At 47.0% G+C, this 24,439-nt stretch overlaps 1 protein-coding gene across 2 annotated transcripts in view; it reads left to right on the top strand.

The window, feature by feature from the left end:
* LPA1 (tetratricopeptide repeat (TPR)-containing protein) overlaps positions 1-24,439 on the top strand; it is a 55,965-nt gene that overhangs the window by 7,313 nt on the left and 24,213 nt on the right. The gene's annotated exons all lie outside the window — the stretch shown is intronic.

Genomic DNA, 24,439 nt, shown 5'->3' with positions numbered 1-24,439 from the left:
TGTCTATTTTGATACACCAGGGCCTTTGTTGTGGGTGTGCCCGCCCTTATGAGGTGTTTTATCATTTTTCCACACTCCCCGTATTTTTTCCCTATTTTTTCCCATTTTTCCTAGTGGTGGGAGGGCTGCCAGATGATGCCAGGAGCACCCCAGTGCTGGCCGACTGGATGTTCATCAGTCGTGGGCTACAGGGCTGCTGGCCGACTGGATTTCATCAGTCGTGGGCACCTGTGTGCTGGCCGACTGCATTTATGCAGTCGTGGGACTTTTTCTTTAGTCGTGGGCACTCTTTCTGCTGGCCGACTGCCCTCTATGGGATGTATATATAGCCCCTCAGCCCCCACCACTTTCTCATTCAGTTTTTTCGGGATCTTGTGTATAGAGAAGAGTTTACACACCTATCTCTCTTTGTTTCTTATGCTGTTTATTTTCTGAAGTCTACTTGCTCTTGTCTACCCAAGTTTGGTTATCATTTCCGCTGCATATTCTGACATGGTATCAGAGCCCTAGGCTCTAGGAGATCTTGGGCGTTTTTCTGAGCAAGAGAGGGAGCAACAGGTTGCTGATTGGTGGACTGTTTCGGGCTGAATGGGAAGAGAAGGTGCAAGAGGAAGGCGGGCAAAGGTGCTGGACAGCCACTTGCAGATTTTCAGATTTTTTTTCCCCACCCACCCACCCTTTCAGGTTACTGTCCGCGATGGCAGATTTATTAGAGATGGCTGAGAAGCACGTGAAGATTCCGACTCTCCCCACGTTCCCAGTGGATCGTCAGTTGGACGGGTCCAATTACGGCATCTGGAAGGTCATGATGGAGTCGGTTCTGGAGTCATATGACCTTGCTGATTTTATTATCATAGGGGTGCCACGGCTGGAAGCCGACGAAGGGGAGTTATTATCGACGAGGAAGGACCGAGAGGCACAGGCACACATGTGGGATCGTGTCAACGCCAGGGTCCGGTCGTTTATTTTCCTCAATTGCACACCACAAGTGATCAACCATGTGAAGCACATGACGCTGGCGAGAGGCATATGGGAGCACTTGGCTTCTTTGTATAACAGGGTGTCACCCATGAAACGGATATCCTTGGAAGTGCAGATGTGGGTTATGAACCCTGCAAAGTCTTCGACGATGCGGGAACACATCAACAAGCTGCAGGCCCTTCAGCAGGAAGTCCTTCAAGCTGGGAAAGAGATATCTTCCGAAGATATGGCCATCACTTTACTTTCCCACTTGCCTGGTCAGTATTCTGCTTTCTATTCCTCGTTGATCATGAGTGGTAGGCTCAGCACCATTACTTGGGAGGAGCTTGTGCCAATGGTCTTGGACCAAGAGGAACGTTTCACGAACCCTCCTCACGGCGGAGGTTCGGAGGCCTTAACTGGCCAACGGTCGAAAGGCCGTAATACCAACAAGGGCAAAGGGAAGGCTTCACCGGAGAAGTCTTCTGAGAAGAAGCCTGATCCAGAACGAGAGAAGCTGAAGGCCGAAAGATCTTGTAATGATTGTGGCGAGAAAGGCCACTACTGGAGGAAGTGCCCTAAGCGGACAGGGAAGAGTGCTGATTCCTCAGCCTCAGCTGCGAAGAATCCGGCATTTGTGCACTTAGAGATGGTGGACTCCGATGCTTCATCATCTTCGAGCGAGGAGGCAGTTGGCTTCACCGCAAAGGATACCCGGGAATGGATTCTCGACAGTGGTGCTTCCAGGCACATGACTCCATCCCGTGACTTCTTTCTGGATCTTAAACGGCAGTCAGGTCGTATCTTTATTGGCGATAACTCCACTATTCTGATACATAGTGAAGGCCGGATGGAGATTATTCTCGACGGCAAGGGGGGCAAGCATGCTTCCCGTGTTCTTTATGTCCCTGCTCTGGGTTTTCATCTTCTGTCAGTGCATGAGGTATGCAAGATTGGCTTTCGGGTGGAATTTGAGGAGCATTCAGTTGTTCTAAGGGACCGTGAGACAGGCAAAGTTGTTTGGGAAGGTGGTGTGGAGAATGGCATCTACAAGCTCTCTGCACTCTCCTCATTGATGGGCTCTCAGGTCGGAGATTTGTGGCACTTTCGTTTTGGCCACTTAAATGTGGATGCTTTGCGGCGCGCCTTTCGGGACCAGATGGTGGTTAGCTTGCCAGATGTTGGTAATAGGCAAGGACGCTGCAGTTCTTGCATACGTGGTAAGCAGCACAGGGAATCCTTTCCGAAGCAGGCTTCCAGGCGGGCTTCGAAACCATTGGAGTTGATTCACACTGACTTGTGTGGACCACAATAGATACCATCCTTGGGAGGATCTCTCTACTTCATGCTGCTTCTTGATGATTGTACCAGATTCACGTGGGTCTACTTGTTAGAAATCATTGTGGATTAAACACTAAACAAAACTCCATAATGTGAGTGTGGAAAACAGTGCAATAGACTCAAGTTCAGTTAGGTTACAAGATGGAAACTTGTACTCATAAAAAGACTTGAGATGTTGTGCTTGTATTTCATTCCATTGAAGTGACCCTTTATATAGGTCCAAGTACCATATGGGCTTTGCCTTTGCATGTGGGATAACTCCTAGCCTTCACCACATTCATCCACATCCCTTTGACCTTGTCTATGATATGACATAGATCACTTTTTCTAACACCCTTCCTTGATCATGGCATATCATAATGCCCTTCCTTGCTCATGGCATGGTATATTGCCCTCCCTTGATCCAAACATTACATGAAAGAAAAAGCTTAACTCATAAGGAGTATAGCTCTACAGTACATAAAAGAAATTAGCATCGCTCATAGGGAGCATAGCTTCTACATTGCGAAAAGAAAATGACATGAAAACATTCCTACATGAAAACATTCCTCTCCCATACCCCATCATCATCATAGCATCATCATTATCATATCCATGGGCATCATCATCATTATTTGTTGGTCATGGAGACCCAACTCCCCATCAATCCCCCCTTGAGGGCTACATGGCCTACTGAGAGATATTGTGAGCATCATAGAAACACATAACCTACATCATCGGTGGTTAGAGGTGTCCATACATAAACATTTGGGTAAGAGAGGGCATAATTCATTCGTCATTATGACATGTGAGCCATGACATAGACAGCATCTTGTTCATCTTCATTGATATCTTCGTCTTTGTCTTCATTCATTTTTGCGTCTTCATCTGCATCTTTATTTTTGCATAGCATCTTCTCCGTCCTGACATTGCACATAGACTGTGCGTGCATTCCCATCCTTGAGGCATCTTCATAATGCATAGAATTTTCCAAAAAAGAGGTATAATAACATTCTTCCTTAAGTGCCATAGGAACAACCTCTTAAATTATTTTAAGGTTTTTAAACCTTAGTCTCAAAAAAAATAAAAGAGAATCTTTTATTTCAAATGCCAGCTTTTATTTCACCGGCGGCTGCTGCGCTGATTTCGGATCTGTCCACGCTGCCGATTCTGGATCAGCTGCATCGCCTGCTTCTTCTTCAAGTACTCCCTCTGTTTGTCCTCACTAGGAGCTGTGCAACCCAGTCGCCGTCGTCAGCAGGTCCTCAGCTCCCTCACGAACAGCAGCAGTGCTTTCTCATGATCACCTCTGCAAGGCGGTGTCTCTGTCTGCAGCGTCCCTCTTCCGGCTGGCTGTATCTGCAACTACTGGCGCATTCGTTGCTGCTCTATCACTCGCCTCTGATGCTGCCGTCTCTATGATGCTGGCGATGGAACGCTTGTAGCCTGCTGTCGTGTAAGCTATTACTTGTGGCAGTGGTTTATGCTGAGAGCTACTATGCTTGTTGTTTGCAATGGTTGTGAACAAAACTGTAGGCGACTGCTGCTGCTCTCCAGTAGATGCCCTAAGTAAGAAAAGATTGAAGAGAGCTATGTGTTGAGATGAATGCTTTGCTTTGCTAAATTCTATGATAGCTAATGGCCCAAACTTCACCTCTCTATGCTATGGCCACCCTTCTATTTCTCTCTCTCCATTTTGACAAGACTACTGATCAGAATCCTTCTTCTCTCTTTGTTTTGCTTTTGGAAGTCCTATTACCCTTGGGATGTTGGAGCATTGAGCTAGTGAATGAGAGAAAATAATCTAAGCCGCCCTTGAAAAAATCTCACAAACCCACCATTACCTAATGCCTAACTTGGCTATCTTACTAATACAAGAGAGAAAAAAATGGAAACCCTAAAAGGAGACTAATGCAATCTTGTTCTCAAGCAAACTAAAGAAGTTAAGAGATGCCCTAATCACTTGGTAAGTCTAACACTAATCACACCTCCTAATGACTAAGAACCTCCTAATCCTAGATCCACCACTAATCTAAACGCTAAACCTAAGCTCTGATACCATGTTAGAAATCATGGTGGATTAAACACTAAACAAAACTCCATAATGTGAGTGTGGAAAACAGTGCAATAGACTCAAGTTCAGTTAGGTTACAAGATGGAAACTTGTACTCATAAAAAGACTTGAGATGTTGTGCTTGTATTTCATTCCATTGAAGTGACCCTTTATATAGGTCCAAGTACCATATGGGCTTTGCCTTTGCATGTGGGATAACTCCTAGCCTTCACCACATTCATCCACATCCCTTTGACCTTGTCTATGATATGACATAGATCACTTTTTCTAACACTACTTTCTTTCCCAAAAGGACCAGGCTTTTGCTCGGTTCAAGGATTGGCACGTGATGGTGGAGAAAGAGTCTGGATTTCAGGTCAAGACTCTGAGGGCTGACAAAGGAGGTGAATTCTCCTCGACTGTATTTTTCCGGTTTTGTGTAGATCATGGCATCAAAAGGGAATTGGCCAATACCGGATCGCCTTTGGAGAATGGAGTTGTTGAACGTAAGAACAGGACTGTGGTAGAGATGGCGAGGACCATGCTGGAGCATCGTGATCTTCCTCGTCCACTTTGGGGTGAGGTTGTGGCAACAGCTGTCCATACCATTAACCGCTCTCCGACGACTTCTGTACCCTATATGACTCCATTTGAGGCATATTTTGGCAGGAAACCCGATGTCTTGCACTTCCGTGTCTTTGGGAGTGACGCGTATGTACATATTCCGAAGAAGCAGAGGGGGAAGCTTGACTCCAAGTCTCACAAGTTGGTATTTGTGGGGTATAACTCTCTTTCCAAGGGATATAGGTTGTTTGATCCAGAGAGGAACGAGATTGTTGTCAGCCGGGATGTGGTCTTTGACGAGCATGTTCCAGCATCCACTGTCGAGGAGCCGCCACTTCTTGGAGATCCAGAGGAGTCTGATGATGATTCCCAGTCTACTACTCCAGTTGATCCACCTCAGTTATCACAGGAGGTTGAGCCCGCAGCTGGAGTTGAGCCCCCGCAACCACAGGAGGCTCCACGATCTGTTCGAGTACCTAGGTGGTTGTTAGACACCCTTCGGGAGTCAGGTGTCACGGAGCTACCCTCCGAGTGGACCACAGAGGACGGCCCTCGAAGATCACATCGAATCCGAGATAAAAGCAACACGGCGGAGCTTCTTCAGGTGAACTATGCTTTGATATCTCGTATCATGCGGGATAAAGAGCCCACTTCCGTAAAGGAAGCCCTTTCACAGGATACTTGGAGGAAAGCCATGCAGGTGGAACTTGATGCCATCGAGAAGAACAACACTTGGGAGTTGGTACCGAGGCCGTCGAAGCGGTCAGTCATTGGTGTCAAATGGGTCTCTTTAAGACCAAATGCGTGTCTGATGGGTCGGTGGACAAACACAAAGCCAGGCTTGTGGCTAAAGGTTATGCTCAGCGGCCAGGCATCGACTACGAGGATACCTTTGCACCGATAGCACGGATGTCCACGATTCGGACCGTTCTTGCCCTTGCTTCTTCTCAGAGGTGGCCCGTGTACCAGATGGATGTAAAATCTGCGTTCCTTAATGGTGACCTGCAGGAGGAGGTGTACGTTGAGCAGCCTCCAAGCTTTATTGTTCCAGGATCGGAAGGGATGGTTTACAGGTTACGTAAGGCCTTGTATGGTCTTAAGCAGGCTCCCAGGGCTTGGAATCAGAAGATTGATTCCTTCTTTATTCGGACTGGATTTCAGAGATCGGTTGCAGATCCGAACCTGTATCTCTTTTGGGAACGCGGCTTGGTCACACTTATCATCCTTTATGTGGATGATCTCATTCTCACTGGCGGTCATGTGGAGCACATTGGAGTGACGAAGGCTGCCTTGTCAAAGGAGTTTGAGATGACCGACTTAGGCTTACTCCACTTCTTCTTGGGATTGGAGATCTGGCAGACCCAGAGGGGGTTTTTCGTCTCTCAGCAGCGGTATGTTCATGAGTTGCTTGAGGCCTTTGGGATGGAGAACTGCAAGCCTATTACTTTGCCGATGGACCCGAACACAAAGTTAACTGTTACAGATCCTTGTGAGCCAGTTGATGCCTCGCAGTACCGGAAGTTGGTTGGTTCATTGATCTGGTTGCTGAACACCAGATTGGACTTGAGCTTCTCCGTGGGGCTGTTGAGCTCTTTTATACAGACGCCATTGAAGTCTCATTGGGACGCAGGATTTGATGGGAGAAGGAAGAATTAGGGTTAGGTCATTTGGGAGACATACACAGAGAAGCAAGGGAGAGAAAGAGAGAGAGAGTTGTGGGGATAAGTCAACTCATCAATAGCATGAGTGTGTGACTCCCCTATCACACATGTATATTGCACTAGTACACATAGTGCACTTAGTATATTAAAAGTACTAAGTGTACTATGTACTATAACTTATGGGCTTGTACACACTATAAGGGTGGGCATAACGCCTTTACCCCAACAACCTCCCACTTAAAGGCAAAGTGCCCTTAAGTAAAGGAAAAGAAAAAATCAGCATGTACATGATAATATACAAGGCCATATCAAGGCTGAAACTGGCCTCATCCAATGCCCATCAAGTGTCTGCAATGAGCAAACCGCTCCGGAGGCAAACTCTTCGTCAACAGATCAGCCGGGTTGTCATCCGTATGAATCTTAACAAGCTGAATTTGCTTGTTCTCTATCACCTCTCTGATGAAGTGATACTTCACATCCACATGCTTCGTCTTTGCATGAAAGACAGGGTTCTTTGCCAACTGGATGGCACTCTGACTGTCACAATGCAACAATGGAATATCCCCTGTATAGCCCAAATCAACCACTAACCGAGATAGCCATAATGCCTCCTTGCAAGCCTTTGTGGCTGCAATATACTCGGCCTCTGTAGTAGATAAGGCTGTGCACTTCTGTATCCTGGATATCCATGACACAGCACCTCCTGTGAATGCAAACACATAACCGGTAGTAGACTTCCGGTTATCTGGATGACCGGCATAATCCGAATCCGTGTAACCATGCACTAATGCATCCTGTTTGCCAAAGCAAATGCACAAATCCTGTGTGCCCTTCAGGTATCTCATGACACCTTTCACTGCTTCCCAATGCTTCTTGTCTCTATCCGACTGTGGGTTGTCCATAGCACTGAGTTTCACATATGGAGGCAAAGGAGTACTAGTCTTCTTCCCCCCGTCCATCTTGAACATCTGCAAAACTTTGCCAATGTATTCCTTCTGAGACAAATACAACACATGCTGATTTCTGTCCCGAAGTATCCGCATACCCAAGATGTGATTTGCATCACCCAAATCCTTCATATCAAAGGTTTGATGCAGTTTCTGCTTCAAGGTATCCATCTCCTTACGAGATTTCCCTATCATCAACATACAAAATGAGAATCAATAGACTGCCATCCAAAGCTTTCTTGGTGTACAAGCAGTGATCTATGTCACTTCTCCTGAATTTCTGAGATTTCATGAATGTATCAAATTTATGATACCATTCTCTTGGTGCCTGTTTGAGCCCATAAAGACTTCTTTTTCAGCTTGCATACAAGCTTCTCTTTTCCACTTACTGCATAACCCTCTGGCTGTTGTATATATATCTCCTCATGGAGATCACCGTGAAGAAAAGCAGTCTTCACATCCATCTGAATCAAGTCCAGATCATCATGCGCAACCAAAGCCAACACAGCTCTAAGTGTGGTCATTTTGACCACTGGAGAGAAGATCTCATCAAAGTCCACACCATATTCCTGCTTGAAGCCCTTAGCCACTAACCTGGCTTTGTATCTTGGTGGCTTTGCATCTAGTGCAACTTTGAGCCTGTAAACCCACTTGCATGGCAAAACCTTCTTGCCTGCAGGCAAATGCACCAATTTCCATGTTTCATTTTTGTACAGAGAATCCATCTCTGACTTCATGGCACGCTCCCATAGAGCTTTGTCTGCCCTCTGTAAAGCCTCCTTATAACATGAGGGCTCCCCAGAGTCAGTGAGCATCAAGTAGTCAACCCCTGGAACAAACCTGTCAGGGGCTCTGGAGGGTCTAGTGGACCTCCGTACCCAATGACCATCATTTGCAGGTTGCTGTCCAGCCTGCATATCACCCATTGGTGGCTCCTGTTCCATGCCATAAGGCTGAAAAATCATGCCCGGTATCTCCTCTAACTGTGGTATATCCATAGGGATATCTTCTGCCATCTCTGGCTGTCCATTTGGACCATTTTCAGCACCATTTAAGGGCTGGTTTTCCTGCTGTAATGGCTGATTTACAGCCCTTTGTTGTTGTCCATGATGTCCATCATCATCAAAGATGACTCTGCCAGGCTCCTGTTGCCTTGCAGGCTCCTTATACATGCATGTTTCATCAAAAATGACATCATTGCTGCGTATAATCTTTCTATTCATGGGATCCCAAAGTCTATACCCCATTTCACCTCTGTCACCATATCCTAGGAATATGCATTTGTGAGACTTAGGATCAAGTTTGGTGCGCATTTCCCTGCGTATGTGCACGTACGCAACGCAACCAAATACTCTCAAGTGCTTGTATGACGGAGGCTTCCCTGTCCATACTTCCTCTGGCACTTTCCCACCAAGCCTCGTGTTAGGTGACCTGTTTATAAGGTGAACGGCTGTCATAACAGCTTCAGCCCAAAAACCATGAGGTAATGCAGCATGTGACAACATAGAACGGACCTTCTCCTGAATGGTCCTGTTCATCCTCTCTGCTGTCCCGTTTTGTGGAGGATCATAAGGAGTAGAGAGCTCCCTCTTGATGCCTTTAGCATCACAAAAGTCCTGAAACTGTTTGGACATATACTCTCCACCATTGTCGGAACGCAAAGCCTTCAGTGTTTTGCCAGTTTGATTCTCAACAAGAGCAACAAACTTCTGAAACACTGAGAATGTATCACTCTTCAAACGAAGAGGATAGACCCACACCTTGCGTGTGGCATCATCTATAAAAGACACAAAATATTTTGCCCCTCCCAAAGAAAGCTGAGGCATCTCACATACATCTGTATGCACAAGCTCTAACTGAGCATCTTTCTGTCCAAGAGCTTTCTTGTGGGGGCACTGTAGTTGCCTACCATATATACAATGCTCACAAAACTGAAAACTTGAAAACTTTAGAGAAGGCAAGTAACCCAAACGAGACAATTGCTCCATTCCTTTGACACTCATGTGTCCCAACCGGCTATGCCAGATAGAAATTTCCGGCAGCTCGGTTGCATTTACATTAGCATGGTGACAAACACCTGCATGCATGAAGTAAAGAGTGTCCACCTTAGAGCCTCTGGCAACAACCAGTGAGCCCTTACTAATTTTCCACTTTCCACTACCAAATGTGGTAACATAATCAGCATCATCAAGCTGTCCAGTAGAAAGCAGATTCTTCTTGATCTCAGGCACATGCCTGACATCATGGAGCATAAGCTGTGAGCCATCTGAAAATACAAGCCTCACATCACCTCTGCCAAGAATCTTGCATGCATGGTTATCACCCAAATAAACCACTCCTTCATTGCCAGCAGTATACCTGACAAACAAGTCTCTGCAACCTGTGACATGAAAGGAGGCACCCTGAATCAATGATCCATGAGTGCATACCATGACCACCTGTAAGAAGTGAATGGGCATCAAGTGAAGACGTAAATAGGACCTCATCCTCACTGCCACCTGCATGTGACACATTGATTTCTTCAATCTTGACTCCACTTTTGCCCTTCGGCTTTACATCTTTGGCTTCATCTTTCTCTTTGTCTTTGCCTTTTCCCTTTTCCTTTTGATCATTTTTCCATTTGTAGCATTGCTTTTTAATGTGTCCCTTCTTGCCACAATAATGGCATTCCAAATCCTTTTTGGAGCGAGACTTGCTCCTTCCCCTTTCTTGGCTTTTTCCCCTTTGCTGGGATCTCCCACGTGCATTCATTGCATTGGACTTTCCAACAGAGTTGTTTTTCCTGTTCATCTCCTCTTGAAGGAGAGCACCCTCAACATCTGCATATGACAGCATAGCATGCGAATTGCTAGTGGTTGTCCTGAATGTGTCCCAACTCTCTGGCAAAGTGCATAACAGAAAAGTGGCTTTGAACTCATCGTCCATTGCCAATTTTTGATTAATGACCTGGCTGACAATACCATTAAACTCATTTAGATGGGCTGTCATAGACGCCCCTTCCTTCATCTGAAGACCTATGAGTTTCTTCAACCAATACACTTTGCTTGAGGCACTTTGTTGGGCATACAAGTCCTGCAATCTCTGCCACATTCCCCAAGCTGTCTTCTCTTCACGAATGCTGAAAAGTAATGAGTCTGACACAGACAACATGATAGTAGATCTTGCTAGCTCATCCATATCTTCCCACTCTTCAGCAGTAAGAGAAGCGGGCTTTACACCCCTTTCTTTGATAGGCTTGTGCTGCTTTTTCTGGAGCAACACATTGTAGCACTGGGTTTGCCAAATATCATAATTATGCGAGCCTTCAAGCTTCTTGATGTGAAGCAATGAAGAGCTCTCACCTGTGGTGGTTGCCATAGCAATATGCAACCTGTCAATGCCTGACTCCCTGCAAAATGTGCAAACACTGCACCAAAAGCACACAAAGTGCTCACAGTTTTTCTCCCAAAGTTTATCTCCCACTGCGAAAGCAAGAATGCAACTTTTCTCCCACTGTATGTGATGAAAACACCAAAATCTGGTTGCTGCAGATTTTGGACAGCACCTTAAATGTGCTCTGTTGCCCTTCCAAAGTACTGTACAGCAGTACCAAGTGCTTACAAATGATGTACCAAACCTGTACCGGCAAGTACAGCAGCTGAAATTGAACCTTTTGGTCACTCAAAACAGTGTACAGCCATGCCAAAACTTGCACAAAGCTGTGCCAAATCTGTACCAGCAGGTACAATAGCAATAAATGCTCTCCTGGCTGTCCAAATGAGTGAAAATCAGACTTTTACAGTCCTGTACACTGCATACAACAGTTCCGAACAGAAATTGGGCAAAAGCCCCTTGACTGCAAGCTGATTTTTGAGGATTCAAGGCATAAATGTCTTGCCTGCTGCTTTGCCAAGCTCAACAAGCATACAAACTTGAAAAGCCCCTTGAATTAAGATCAATTTCTGATCATACATGGTACATTGACGCACATGAAGGCATCCAGAGTGTTCACGATGCTTCCCCCTGGCCACATATACATCAAATACATGAAAGCCCCTTGATTTACAGGCACATTGAGTGCTTGTAAGGCATCAACACATTATCCACAGCATCAAATGCGATTGCCTGCATGCAAATCATCCAAATCGGCACAAAAGCCCCTTGATTTGCACTGCAATTTGTTGCAATTTTGCCCAAATGTGCGATTTTTCACATCATACAGCATGTATGAGTGCTTAATTGCACAATTACATCAAAAGCCCCAAATTTCGACATCCAATTTCCTGCAAATTGATCCTGATTGTGACCAATGTCACCCAATTTTGCCAATTTTGCTCAAAATTGAGCAATTGGGCACCTGTACCTGCTCAATTGATGATTGTACTTGCTCAATTGCAAATCCCAAAAAAAAATTGAGGAAAATACCTTGTAATTTCTGATTTTTTGTTGCAGGAAAAGGGGGGTGTGCTGAATTTGGTGCTGCTGCAGAAATCTGATGCTCTGTTCAGCCTCGGAAACCTTAGACCTTGCAGAGACAGAAGGTGGAGAAGCTCCAGCACCCAACATCAAGCTTTGGAAAACAATGGAGCCCAAGAAGCTCCTGCGGGGCTGCTGTTGCTGTTACTGTTGTAGAAGGTGAGGCCAGAAGGTGCAAGGCGATGGCTGCCCAACATACGTGGAGCGAACGAATTTGCCTGAGGAGAGATTCGCTGGTGCACGCACGAATTGTACTCCTCGCTCGCTTGCTCGCCTTCGCCTTCAACATGAGTCAACGTGAGCGCTAGCCTCCTCGCTGCCTCAGCCACGCTACGGGTCGCCTGATTGCTGCCTTGTAGCGCTACGAGCTCTATCCGCCTTGTGTTTCCACCTGGTAGCAACACGTCGCCAGTTCGTTGACGTCTTCGCCTAGCGCTACTCGCCTAGGTGGCCGGCCGACTCCATATGCCCAGCAGCCTTCGCTCAACGCCTGGCGCTTCAGTTTCGCCTAGCGCCTTCTACATCCCGTGCGTGCTCTTGCTTTCTTCTCCAGTCGACTACTTCACAGTCAGTCGCTAACTGGTCTGTTGCAGCACAACGTCACTTCGCCTCTCTGCTGAAGGAGAAAAGGTTGCCCTCGACTCCTTCTCTTTCCGCCCACACAGAGAAGCGAATAGTTCAACACACGCAGCAAATGAATTCCAGTTGAATTCCAGCGATGCAGCACTTGAGAACAAAACCCTAAAACCAGGGCTCTGGTACCAGTTGATGGGAGAAGGAAGAATTAGGGTTAGGTCATTTGGGAGACATACACAGAGAAGCAAGGGAGAGAAAGAGAGAGAGAGTTGTGGGGATAAGTCAACTCATCAATAGCATGAGTGTGTGACTCCCCTATCACACATGTATATTGCACTAGTACACATAGTGCACTTAGTACATTAAAAGTACTAAGTGTACTATGTACTATAACTTATGGGCTTGTACACACTATAAGGGTGGGCATAACGCCTTTACCCCAACAGGATTGCGGATCTTGCGGTATCTGTAGAGTACGAAGGATCTAGGACTCTCTTACACAGGAGGGAATGGAGTCAAGCTCCAAGGTTGGAGTGACTCAGATTGGGGAGGAGATCCAGACACGAGGAGATCTACTTCAGGATACAGTTTTACCCTCGGCTCAGGAGCAGTTTCTTGGAGCAGCAAGAGGCAGCCTACTATTGCCCTTTCTTCGACAGAGGCAGAGTATCGGGCTGCTTGTGGTGCTGCTTGTGAGGTTGTATGGCTACGGAGGCTGCTAGGCGAGATTGGGTTTCCACAGAGGGAGCCCACAGTCATCCAGTGCGATAACCAGAGTTGTATAGCTATTGCTCGGAACCCGGTTTTCCATGCCCGGACCAAGCATATAGAGATACAGTATCACTTTGTGTGTGAGAAGATCTTGGCGGGTGACATCTTGCTACTTTATTGTTCGACGGAGGACAATGCGGCGGACCTCTTCACGAAGTCTCTACCTCAGGCTACGCTCAGGCGGCACTCCAGCTCCCTTGGGTTGGTTTCACAGCCAGGAGCTGAGAGGGGGTGTTAGAAGTCATCTCCTGTCTATTTTGATACACCAGGGCCTTTGTTGTGGCTGTGCCCGCCCTTATGAGGTGTTTTATCATTTTTCCACACTCCCCGTATTTTTTCCCTATTTTTTCCCATTTTTCCTAGTGGTGGGAGGGCTGCCAAATGATGCCAGGAGCACCCCAGTGCTGGCCGACTGGATGTTCATCAGTCGTGGGCTACAGGGCTGCTGGCCGACTGGATGTTCATCAGTCGTGGGCATCTGTGTGCTGGCCGACTGCATTTATGCAGTCGTGGGACTTTTTCTTCAGTCGTGGGCACTCTTTCTGTTGGCCGACTGCCCTCTATGGGATGTATATATAGCCCCTTAGCCCCCACCACTTTCTCATTCAGTTTTTTCAGGATCTTGTGTATAGAGAAGAGTTTACACACCTATCTCTCTGTGTTTCTTGTGCTGTTTATTTTCTGCAGTCTACTTGCTCTTGTCTACCCAAGTTTGGTTATCATTTCTGCTGCATATTCTGACAGTATCTAGCCCTACAATACATTAGTAGGGAGCATCCGGAAGCAGCAACTAGGGAGAGTGGGAAGCTAATGCTACTAGTCGAAATGGGGTACATGAGTACATGGATACATGAATACATGAATATGGGGGAGTACAAAAGTGACAGTGAGTACACCAGTATATGGCTGGAGTGGTAATCATCCTAGGAGCTCTAGCATGGGTCTCTGCCGGTGGATGGCCTGGATATCTGCCATAGTGAGATGCCTGGTCGGACAAGCCCGATGCCTTGCAATGATGCTCTGAATCCTCCGGTGTAGGCACGGTCTCCGATGTGAGGATCCGCAAACCCTCGGGCGTCTGGATCTGCCCAACTGGATAGCTCGCTCAACTAGAGTCCCACGGGGTGCCCACTGCTGGGCTGTCGGCTGTGTGTCCTCCCGGGTAGTCCCTCTAAAGAAGTCAGTAATCTGTCTCTGTGTGGACTCCCTGCCAGTCGGGCGTCTGCTCCTGATAATGGACTCTCTGAGCCTGCAGATCTCCAGGAGATAAAAACCCAAGCATCGCTGATCACAATAGTCCATGACTATAGCCAGTGGTCCAAATCCCTCTCTGAAAAGGCAATGGTAGCACCCTCGAATCTCAATGTAGTGCTCCTCCGTCTCTGGCTCTATCCAACAAATCTAACAAATCTTGTCCCCTGGAGGTATGCCTCTAATCTAGCCATGTCCTCCTAGTGTCCAACTGAATGAGGTCTTGTCTGATGACTCTACTAATCTCAGAATGTGTCAAGGTGAGAGAGGGTGCCTCCAAAGAGTACTGGAAGGGTGGAAGTCTGTCTAAACTGAACCCGTGGAGCTCAAACCAGGATGCTATCTGCGCATACCAACATGAAGTGTCTCCCTCCATGGCTAGCTGATGAGAGGACTCTAAAGCAAGTCGTGCATACCGGTGTCGGGGAAGCTCCCAGGTGCTATGAATGAAGGACACTGATTTGGCAAGAGCCTCGACTACGATCGGTGGTGCTCCCATCTCGGCTCTGATAATCTCATGGGGTACCGAGGCCTTAGCCCGAATCATCCTGGAGATCATGGACACAAGTGGTCTCTCCATCAATCTCCATCCATCGTATGTGCGTCCTGATCGACTGTGACGATCTAGGCTAGGCCCCCATATCTGTACTCCATATAGCATAGCCAATGTGACCACTGTCAAAAAGCCACAGCTTAGTGCGTGGCTCCTGAAACTGTACCTGTGAGCACATCCTCTCTAGACCTCCTAGTGCTGCATATCCTCTAGTCAATCTAGCCTCTGCTGCCCCCCTCATGGAAAATGTGGGCCCAGTGAACACCACTCCAAGATATGTGTATGAGTCAACATACTCCACTGTCTTCTGCCCATATGTGAAAATAGGCGCTGATCTTTAGACCCACTGAGCTGTAGTGTTAAACACCATAACCTTGGTCTTACCAAGGTTAACTGAGAGCCCACTGTCCTGTGCATAAGCATGTAAAGTATCCAAGTGCCTCTGCATACCCTCTGTGAGTCTGCTATAAGCACAATATCATCAGCATATAAGAGCAGAGGTATCCAAGTGCCAGCCAACTGGGCTCCTCTGTCCCCTCATGTCACAATATAATCAAAGATCTCATCAATGTATAGTCCAAGTAGAGTCGGAGAGAGCGGGCAGCCCTGTTTCACCCCTATAGTGGAGTGTACTGGCTGGGAGAGACCCTCTGAAGTCTGCACCAGCCCAGCTACTGTCTCATAAAGTGCCATAATACCCCAAATGAACTCACATGGAACCCCCAAGTCCTCGATAATAGCCGTGAGGGTAAAGATATGATCCAAAGTAGAGAATCTCCTCCTGAAACCGGCTTGTCCCTGAGCTCAGACCCCTTGTCTCTCTGCCCATTTGCTCAATTCCTGCTCAAGAATAGAGGCATATAGCTTGGCCAGCGAGTGACCAATCATAATGGTGTGTGGTAGTTAGTCTCGGCAGGCTCGGATCTCCAGACTTGAGTACTGGCACAATCGTGGAAGTACTCCAAGTCCCAGGAAACCCCTCACACATGGCTCTATTAAACATGAGAGCTAGCAAGTCTGCAATCATATCTCTAGCATGTATGAAATGCCCGGCTACAATGCCCTCATGATCCTGTGCCCTCCCTGTATGCAATCTGTTGATGGCCTTCCTCATCATCTCTACTGTGAAGAAGGTAGAAGTGGGTGGACAAGGCTCTAGAGGGTTTGGTAGTGGTGGCTGCTTTGGTACTGTGTAGAGGGAGGCTGCATACTTGCCCCATGTATCTGGAGAGGTAATGGCCGGAGGCAGGGGGTGCTCTCTAAGCAATCTCCAGGCCTCCCCAGAATCCTAACTCAAAAACAGCTGATACATGTCTCTGTCCAGCCGGGCTAAGAATGCTCTCTTCTTCCACCGAATGAGGCATCGGAAGATGATGCGTGAGTGTCTATATGTAGTAACACCTGTGGCCACCTCTCTCTGTAGCCGGGCTCTGAGCTTCCTACAGTCATCATCATACCAACTATTCTGGGGCATGCTCCCAGGACGTGGTCGTACTGTGGGTTGCGTGTGTGGGAAGGCTGTCGCTACAACTGTATGTAAAGCCTCTGTCAGGATCTGTGTGAGCTCTGCTAATGGCCTCTGTGGATCCTCAGCACTCAACAAGCTGTAGATCTCTGCGGTGTATACTCCATCAGTCTCTCTACAAAAGGTATATCTCGGGTGATAGGAGGACTGCCCAACATGGCGGGTATTGTAGATGTTATTAAGACTCAAAGGGTCTATGAGACCAAAAAGCTGTTACAAACTTAGATGTTATCCATGAGCAAATTGGATGTCAATAAAGTAGGCAGCAAAAGAACCTCATGTGTCCAGGAGAGAGAGAGAGAGAGAGAGAGAGAGAGAGAGATTAAAATTTAGAGAGAGAAAGTAATATTGAGTATCTACAAAAGACTCCAAGGGCCTATGAGACCAAAATTGATACAATGGTACCTTATTAGTGCAAATAGAAGCATGGCTTGGGTAGTTAATTTTACATATTATTGCAGTTTTATCACAGCCTGTTTGGTAACCTCCCAATGTGCTGGGAGCATTTAGGCTTTTGTGATGGAAGCATGTCATGTCAACGGCGGAGAGTTTCTTGGATCGGCCTTGGCGGAGAATTCAGCCTTTGTCCGTTGGAGGGCCATGGTGCTCTGGATCTAGGGCATCGGGCTTGCTGGATACATTGGGCTCGCTCACTTAGAACTCCTCTGGGCCACAGAGCTGGCAAGTATGGGTGGTGGGCTCTGATGTTGAAGCAAACTCATTGGTATGTGGTGGACTCTGATTTTGCAAACATTGATGACTCGCGTGGGTGATAGCTTCTGCACGTATGCCACTAGTATGGTTGGTGAGATTATCGTTGCTATGTTGCTAGTACATGACAGGCTGTGTGACAGCCACTTTGGAGTACTAGAGTTATAGCATAGTCATAGCGCTAGCTCATATAGTCGAGTTCACACTATGGACGGACCATTCTATGTCATTGTAGGAGAGTACTTTCCCTTATAGTATGTACTCTTATCTTTTTAGGTATATGATTGTAGAGAAGAGAGAAGAAAGAAGAAAATTCAGCCATCCATCTCTCTCTTGTATATGTGTGTTTGCTTGCAAGGAACTCAAGCTTTCCCTTTCTCTCGCATTCTCTTTATGGTATTAGAGCTCCGGTTCGTGTGAGAGCTAAGGAGGCAAGCAAGAGGCAAGAACAAAGCAAGCAAGAAAGCGGTACACAGGTAAGAGTATCATCATCTCTTCCCTTTCTTGTTTAGGTATGACACTCCTTGGGTAGCTTCGAGAGCTACACATCTCCGATTGAGGAGCTGTCTTTGCGGGCTTGGAGGTGCTTGCGTGGTATGTAGTACTTTGTTCTAAAGTTTTGCGGCCAGAATTGCGTTTTAGGCACGTTTCGGTCTTCATTAGGTAACTGCTAGGTGTTTACGGTAGTTCTGAAAGTTCTGGTTGAGAACTGTCTCCACTTAAAATCTGGTTATTGCAGATTTTGGGAGTACAGATAGTGTTTGCACATGTATTGCTGATCTTGGATGTATGTACATGTACTTTGGTCACATCTGGTGATATATAGGTTATGCTGAAATACCACTGCGGCAGTCATAGAAGATACTGCTGTGTTACAGGTTGCATATAGAAATTATCTGTTTGCAGGATTGTGTTTGCTACAAGTAAACATGTTTGACGAAATCGATCGGATTATTAGTGAGAAGCTGGACAAGACCAACTTCCATGCTTGGAAGTTCAGAATGACTAATTTCCTAATTGGTAAAGGATTTTAGGACTATATCGAAGGAGACAATGAGGAACCTCGAGAGTTGCCTGTAGAGAATGTCACTCCAGCAGATGTAAAGGCATTCAAGGACTGGAACCAAGTGTAAGGAAAGTCATGTATTAGCTTTCAATAAGTGTCACAGACACGATGAAGGATGCCAACACTCAAGCAGTTGTATGGCAAAACTTGGTACAGATGTTCCATATCAACACAAAGGCAAGGAAACTGCAGCTAAAACAAGAGCTGCATATTGTGGAGAAGAAAAGAATGTCTATCAATGAGTGTGTTTTAAAGATTAAGGGTATTTTTGAATCCCTTGGGTCTATCAATGTATCGGTGGAAGATGATGATTTAGTGAGCGTCTGTCTGAATGGGCTTGGCAAAGAGAGGATCTCCATTGCAGTCAGAGAGAATGTTACCAACTTTCGGGACTTAGTGTCTGTGCTGATTGTAGAAGACAAATCTTGTGAGGACTCTTTTTCACAAAGCAAGAACACATCAGAACATGCCTTCTACTCCAATTCAGATAGAGGCAGAGGTAGAGATCTTAGTCGAGGCCAAGGTGGTGACTGACATGGAATGGACAACAATAGTCCAATGATTCGCAGTAGTAGCAGCAATCACACACAGGTGGAAGAGGCGAGTCTAGAGGCAAGAGAAGCGAGAGAGGCTAAGGTGGTTGATAAAGAAATCAAAGTGAAAATAGCATAGAATGCTATTATTGTGGCAAACCATGGCACATGGCAAGGGATTACTTTAAAAAGCAGAATGATATTAAAAGTGGAAAGTTACAGCAAGGCAACTATGCATCATCTAGTAAACAGGGTAGTGATGACAGAAGTGAGCAGCTATTTGTGATGCAGCACATGCTCAGCTCCAAAACAAGACATGTATCAGGACCTAAAGATATATGGTATGTGGATTCTGGTGCCTCTAACCACATGACCAGTCATCGTGAGTGATCTAGATGTCAGAATGCACAACGGAAATGAAGACAACTGTTGTAGAGAGCACTACACAAATGCAAGAGAGAGAAGATAGTGTAACTCTGCTATATATGCACAAAGAAATCCCGGAGTGCTCAATGACAAGTGTGGGGGGCAAGGGGCCATTTTATATGGTCCTAGGCTGTTGGTCGGCCAGCACTAAAACAGCCGACAGCAGCCCAAATGCCCACGGCCAGCACAAGGGCAGTCGGCCAGGGCTGGACAACAGGTCGGGGCCCAGGATCTAGTCGGCCAACAAATGGAATAACCAATAGGAAGAGGACAGCCTCCCACACGTAGCAAAAAATGGAAAAAATACAGGGAAGTGAGGAAAAATGGGGAAACACCAAAACTAGGTGGGCACACCCAAAACAGAGGCCTTGACATAGTGTACAGACAGGAGATGATTGCTAACACCCCCTCTGAGCTCCTGGATGTGGAACCAATCCCAGTGAGCTGGAGTGCTGCCGGAGCATAGTGTGAGGTAGAGACTTCGTGAAGAGGTCTGCCGCATTGTCCTCCGTCGAACAATAAAGAAGCAAGATGTCATCAACCAAGATCTTCTCACGAACAAAGTGATTGTATCTCTATGTGCTTGGTCTGGGCATGGAAGACCGGGTTCCGAGCAATAGCGATACAGCTCTGGTTATCGCACTGGATGACCGTGGGCTCCTTCTATGGAAACCCAATCTCGCCAAGCAACCTCCGCAGCCACACCACCTCGCAAGCAGCACCACAAGCAGCCCGGTACTCTGCCATGTCGATGACAAGGCAATAGTTGGCTGCCTCTTGCTACTCCATGAAATTGCTCTTGAGCCGAGGGAAAAATTGTTGTCTGGATCTCCTCCCCAATCTGAGTCACTCCATCCTTGGAGTCGAACTTGTTCCCTCGTGTCACCTCCAACGGTGTAGAAGAGTCCAAGATCCTTCGTACCTTGAAGATACCACAAGATCCGCAATCCTGTGTCCCAATGAGACTTCAATGGCGTCTGCATGAATAAGCTCAACAGCCCTACAGGAAAGCTCAAGTCCAATCTGGTGTTCAGCAACCAGATTAATGAACCAACCAGCTTTCGGTACAGAGAGGCATCAATTGGCTCACAAGGATCGTTCACTGTAAGCTTTGTGTTTGGGTCCATTGGCGACGTGATAGGCTTGTAGTTCTCCATCCCAAAGGCCTCAAGCAACTCATGAACATACCACTGTTGAGAGACAACAAACCCCCTCTGGGTCTACTAGATCTCCAATCCCAAGAAGGAGTGGAGTAAGTCTAAATCGGTCATCTCAAACTCCTTTGACAAGGCAGCCTTCATCACTGCAATGTGCTCCATATGACCGCTGGTGAGAATGAGGTCATCCACATAAAGGATGATCAACGTGACCATGCCGCGTTCCTGAAAGAGATATAGGTTGGGATCTGCAACCGATTTCTGAAATCCAGTCCATAGAAAGAAGGAATCAATCTTCTGATTCCAAGCCTTGGGAGCTTGCTTAAGACCATACAAGGCCTTTCGCAACCTGTAAACCATCCCTTTTGATCCTGGAAACTCAAAGCTTGGAGGCTGCTCAACATACACCTCCTCCTACATGTCACCATTAAGGAACGTAGATTTAACATCCATCTGATATACGGGCCACCGTTGAGAAGAGGCAAGGGCAAGAACGGTCCGAATCGTGGTCATCCTAGCTGTCGGTGCAAAGGTATCCTCATAGTCGATGCCAGGCTGCTGAGCATAACCCTTAGCCACAAGTCTGGCTTTGTGTTTGTCCACCGACCCATCTGACGTATACTTGATCTTAAAGACCCACTTGACACCAATGACAGACTGTTTTGACGGCCTCGGTACCAACTCCCAAGTGTTATTCTTCTCAATGGCATCCAGCTCGACGTGCATGGCTTTCCTCCAAGTATCATGTGCAAGGGCTTTCTTGACGGAAGTGGGCTCTTTGTCCCGCATGCTACGAGACATCAAAGCATAGTTTACCTGTAAAAGCTCCGCTGAATGACTTTTATCACGGACTCTGTGCAATCTTCGAGGTCCATCCTCTGTGGTCCATTCAGAGGGAAGCTCCGTGACACCCGACTCCCGAAGGGTGTCTACCAACCACTTGGGTACTCGAACAGGACGCGGAGCCTCTTGCTGCTGCGGGGCCTCATCTCCAGTTGTGGGCTCAACCTCCTCAATTGACCAAGGTTGTACAGTTGGAACAATCGACTGGGAATCATCATCAGAATCTTCTGGGTCTCCAAGAAGTGGCGGCTCATCAACAGTGGAAACTGGAACATGCTCATCAAAGACCACATCCCTGCTGACAACAACCTCGTTCCTCTCTGGATCATATAACCTGTATCCCTTGGAAAAAGACAAGCTTTTGGGACTTTGAATCGAGCTTCCCCCTCTACTTCTTCGGAATGTGAACATATGCATCGCTCCCAAACACACGGAAATGGGAGACATCAGGTTTCCTGCCAAAATATGCCTCAAAGGGAGTCATGTTCGGTATTGAAGTCGTCGGAGAACAGTTGAGGATATGGACAGCCGTAGCCACCACCTCTTCCCAAAGTGGACGAGGAAGATCACAATGCTCCAGCATCGTCCCCACCAGCTCCACCACAGTCCTGTTCTTACGTTCAACTACTCCATTCTCTGACGACGAACCTGTATTGGCCAGCTCCCGCTTGATGCCATGTTCCACACAAAATCTCACGAAAGCATTGGAAGAAAATTCACCAACCAAGCAAAAGCTTGGTCCTTCTGTGAAAGGAAATAAACCCATGTGAATCTAGAACAATCATCAACAAGCAACATAAAGTACAAAGAACCTTCCGAGGATGCTGTCTGCATAGGTCCACACAAGTCAATGTGTACCAACTCCAACGGTTTTGAAGCCCGCCTGGAAGCCTGCTTTGGAAAAGATTCCCTGTACTGCTTACCACAAATGCAAGAACTACAGCGTCCTTGCTTGCTGCCAACATCTGGCAAGCCAACCACCATTTGGTCCCGGAAAGCTTGCCGCAGCGCATCCACATTCAAGTGGCCAAACCGAAAGTGCCACAAATCACCAATCTAAGAACGTGTCAAAGAGAAGAGTGCAGAGAGTTTGTATATACCATTCTCCACGCCGTCTTCCCAAACAACCTGGCCAGTCTCACGGTCCCGTAGAGCAACAGAATGCTCCTCAAACTCCATTCGGAAGCCAGTCTTGCACACTTCATGCATTGACAACAGATGAAAACCAAGTGCGGGGACATAAAGAACACGAGAGGAATGCTCCCCCCTCTGCCATCGGGAATGATCTCCATCCGGCCCTCACTGTGTATCAGTATGGTGGAATTGTCGCCAATGAAAATGTGACCTGACTGCAAGAAGTCACGGGAAGGAGTCACGTGCCTGGAAGCACCACTATCAAGAATCCATTCCCGAGTATCCTTTGTGGTGAAGTCAACTGCCTCCTCGCTCGAAGAAGATGAAGCATCCGTGTCCAACGTTTCCAAGTGCACAAAGGCTGGAGTCTTTGCAGCTGAAGCTAAGAATGAGCACTCTTTCTAGTCCGCTTGGGACACTTTCTCCAATAGTGGCCTTTCTCGCCACAATCATTACAGGTCCTCTTGGCCTTGAGTTTCTCTCGGTTTGAATCGGGCTTCTTCTCAGAAGACTTCTCCGATGAAGCCTTCCCTTTGCCCTTGTTGTTATTACGGCCTTTCGACTGTTGGCCAGTTAAGGCCTTAGAACCTCCGCCCTGTGGAGGGTTCGTGAATTGCTCTTCCTGGTCCAAGACCATGGGCACAAGCTCCTCCCATGTGATGGTGCTGAGTGTGCCACTGGTGATCAATGAAGAGTAAAAGGTTGAGTACTGAGAGGGCAAATGTGACAGCATCGTTATGGCCATATCCTCTGATGATATCTCTTTCCCTATCTGGAGAACTTCCTGCTGAAGAGCCTCCAGCTTGTTGATGTGCTCCCGCATCGTCAACGACTTTGCAGGATTCATCACCCGCATCTGAACTTCCAAGGAGATTCTCTTCATGGGTGATACCCTGTTGTAGAGAGAAGGCAAATGCTGCCAAATACCTTTGGCTAGCGTCATATGCTTTATATGATTGATCACCTGTGGTGTGCAATCGAGGAAGATGAAAGAACGGACTCTAGCATTGACACGATCCCCTAACTGTGCCAGTGCCTCCTGTTCCTTCCGAATAGAAGGTAACTCCCCTTCCTCTAACTCCGACCGCGGAACCCCAACAACAATGAAATCAGCCAAGTCATAGGACTCCAAAACAGATTCCGTCATTACCTTCCATATGCCGTAGTTCCCATCCAACTGGCGGTCCACCGGGAATGTGGGGAGTTTTGGGATCTTCACGTGCTTCTCAGCCATCTCAAGCAAATCTGCCATCTCAAGGGTTCAGAAGGTCTTGTGAAGGGAGGATGGGTGGGAAAAAGAAGAAGAAGAGGCTGCAAATAGAATGCAAGGTGGCTGTCCAACAGTGATGGCCGCCTTCTACCCAATCTCCAAGTCCCGTACAGCCCAAAATAGTCTCCAATCAGCACCTAAATCAACAAACCCTCGACGTCCCACTGTCTCCAAGCTTCAAGCCACCTGGGGCTTTGATACCATGTCAGAATGCCTAGCGGAAATGAAGACAACTGCTGTAGAGAGCAATACACAAACGCAAGAAGTGAAATGAAATGTTATATTAACGTCTTCAAAAGGCCAAAGTGACCTATGAGACCAAAGTTACAACAATGTGACATCTGATACACTGTCTGGAAAAGAAAAGAAAGAATTGACGGTAAGTATCTATCCCTACAATACATCAGTAGGGAGCATCCGAAAGCAGCAACTAGGGAGAGTGGGAAGCTAATGCTACTAGTCAAAATGGGGTACATGAGAGAGAAGATAGTGTAACTCTGCTATATATACACCAAGAAATCCCAGACTGCTCAATGACAAGTGTGGGGGCAAGGGGCCATTTTATATGGTCCCAGGCTGCTGGTCGGCCAGCACTAAAACAACCGACAGCAGCCCAGATGCCCACGACCAGCACAGAGTGCAGTCGGCCAGCACAAGGGCAGT

The sequence above is a fragment of the Cibotium barometz genome, chromosome 62 (genome assembly GCF_041138505.1).
Source record: "Cibotium barometz isolate CiBa-2024 chromosome 62, ASM4113850v1, whole genome shotgun sequence".
In the NCBI taxonomy this organism is placed as follows: domain Eukaryota; kingdom Viridiplantae; phylum Streptophyta; class Polypodiopsida; order Cyatheales; family Cibotiaceae; genus Cibotium; species Cibotium barometz.
The sequence above is the reverse complement of the archived record's forward strand: the minus strand, read 5'-3'. Positions and strand labels throughout refer to the sequence as shown.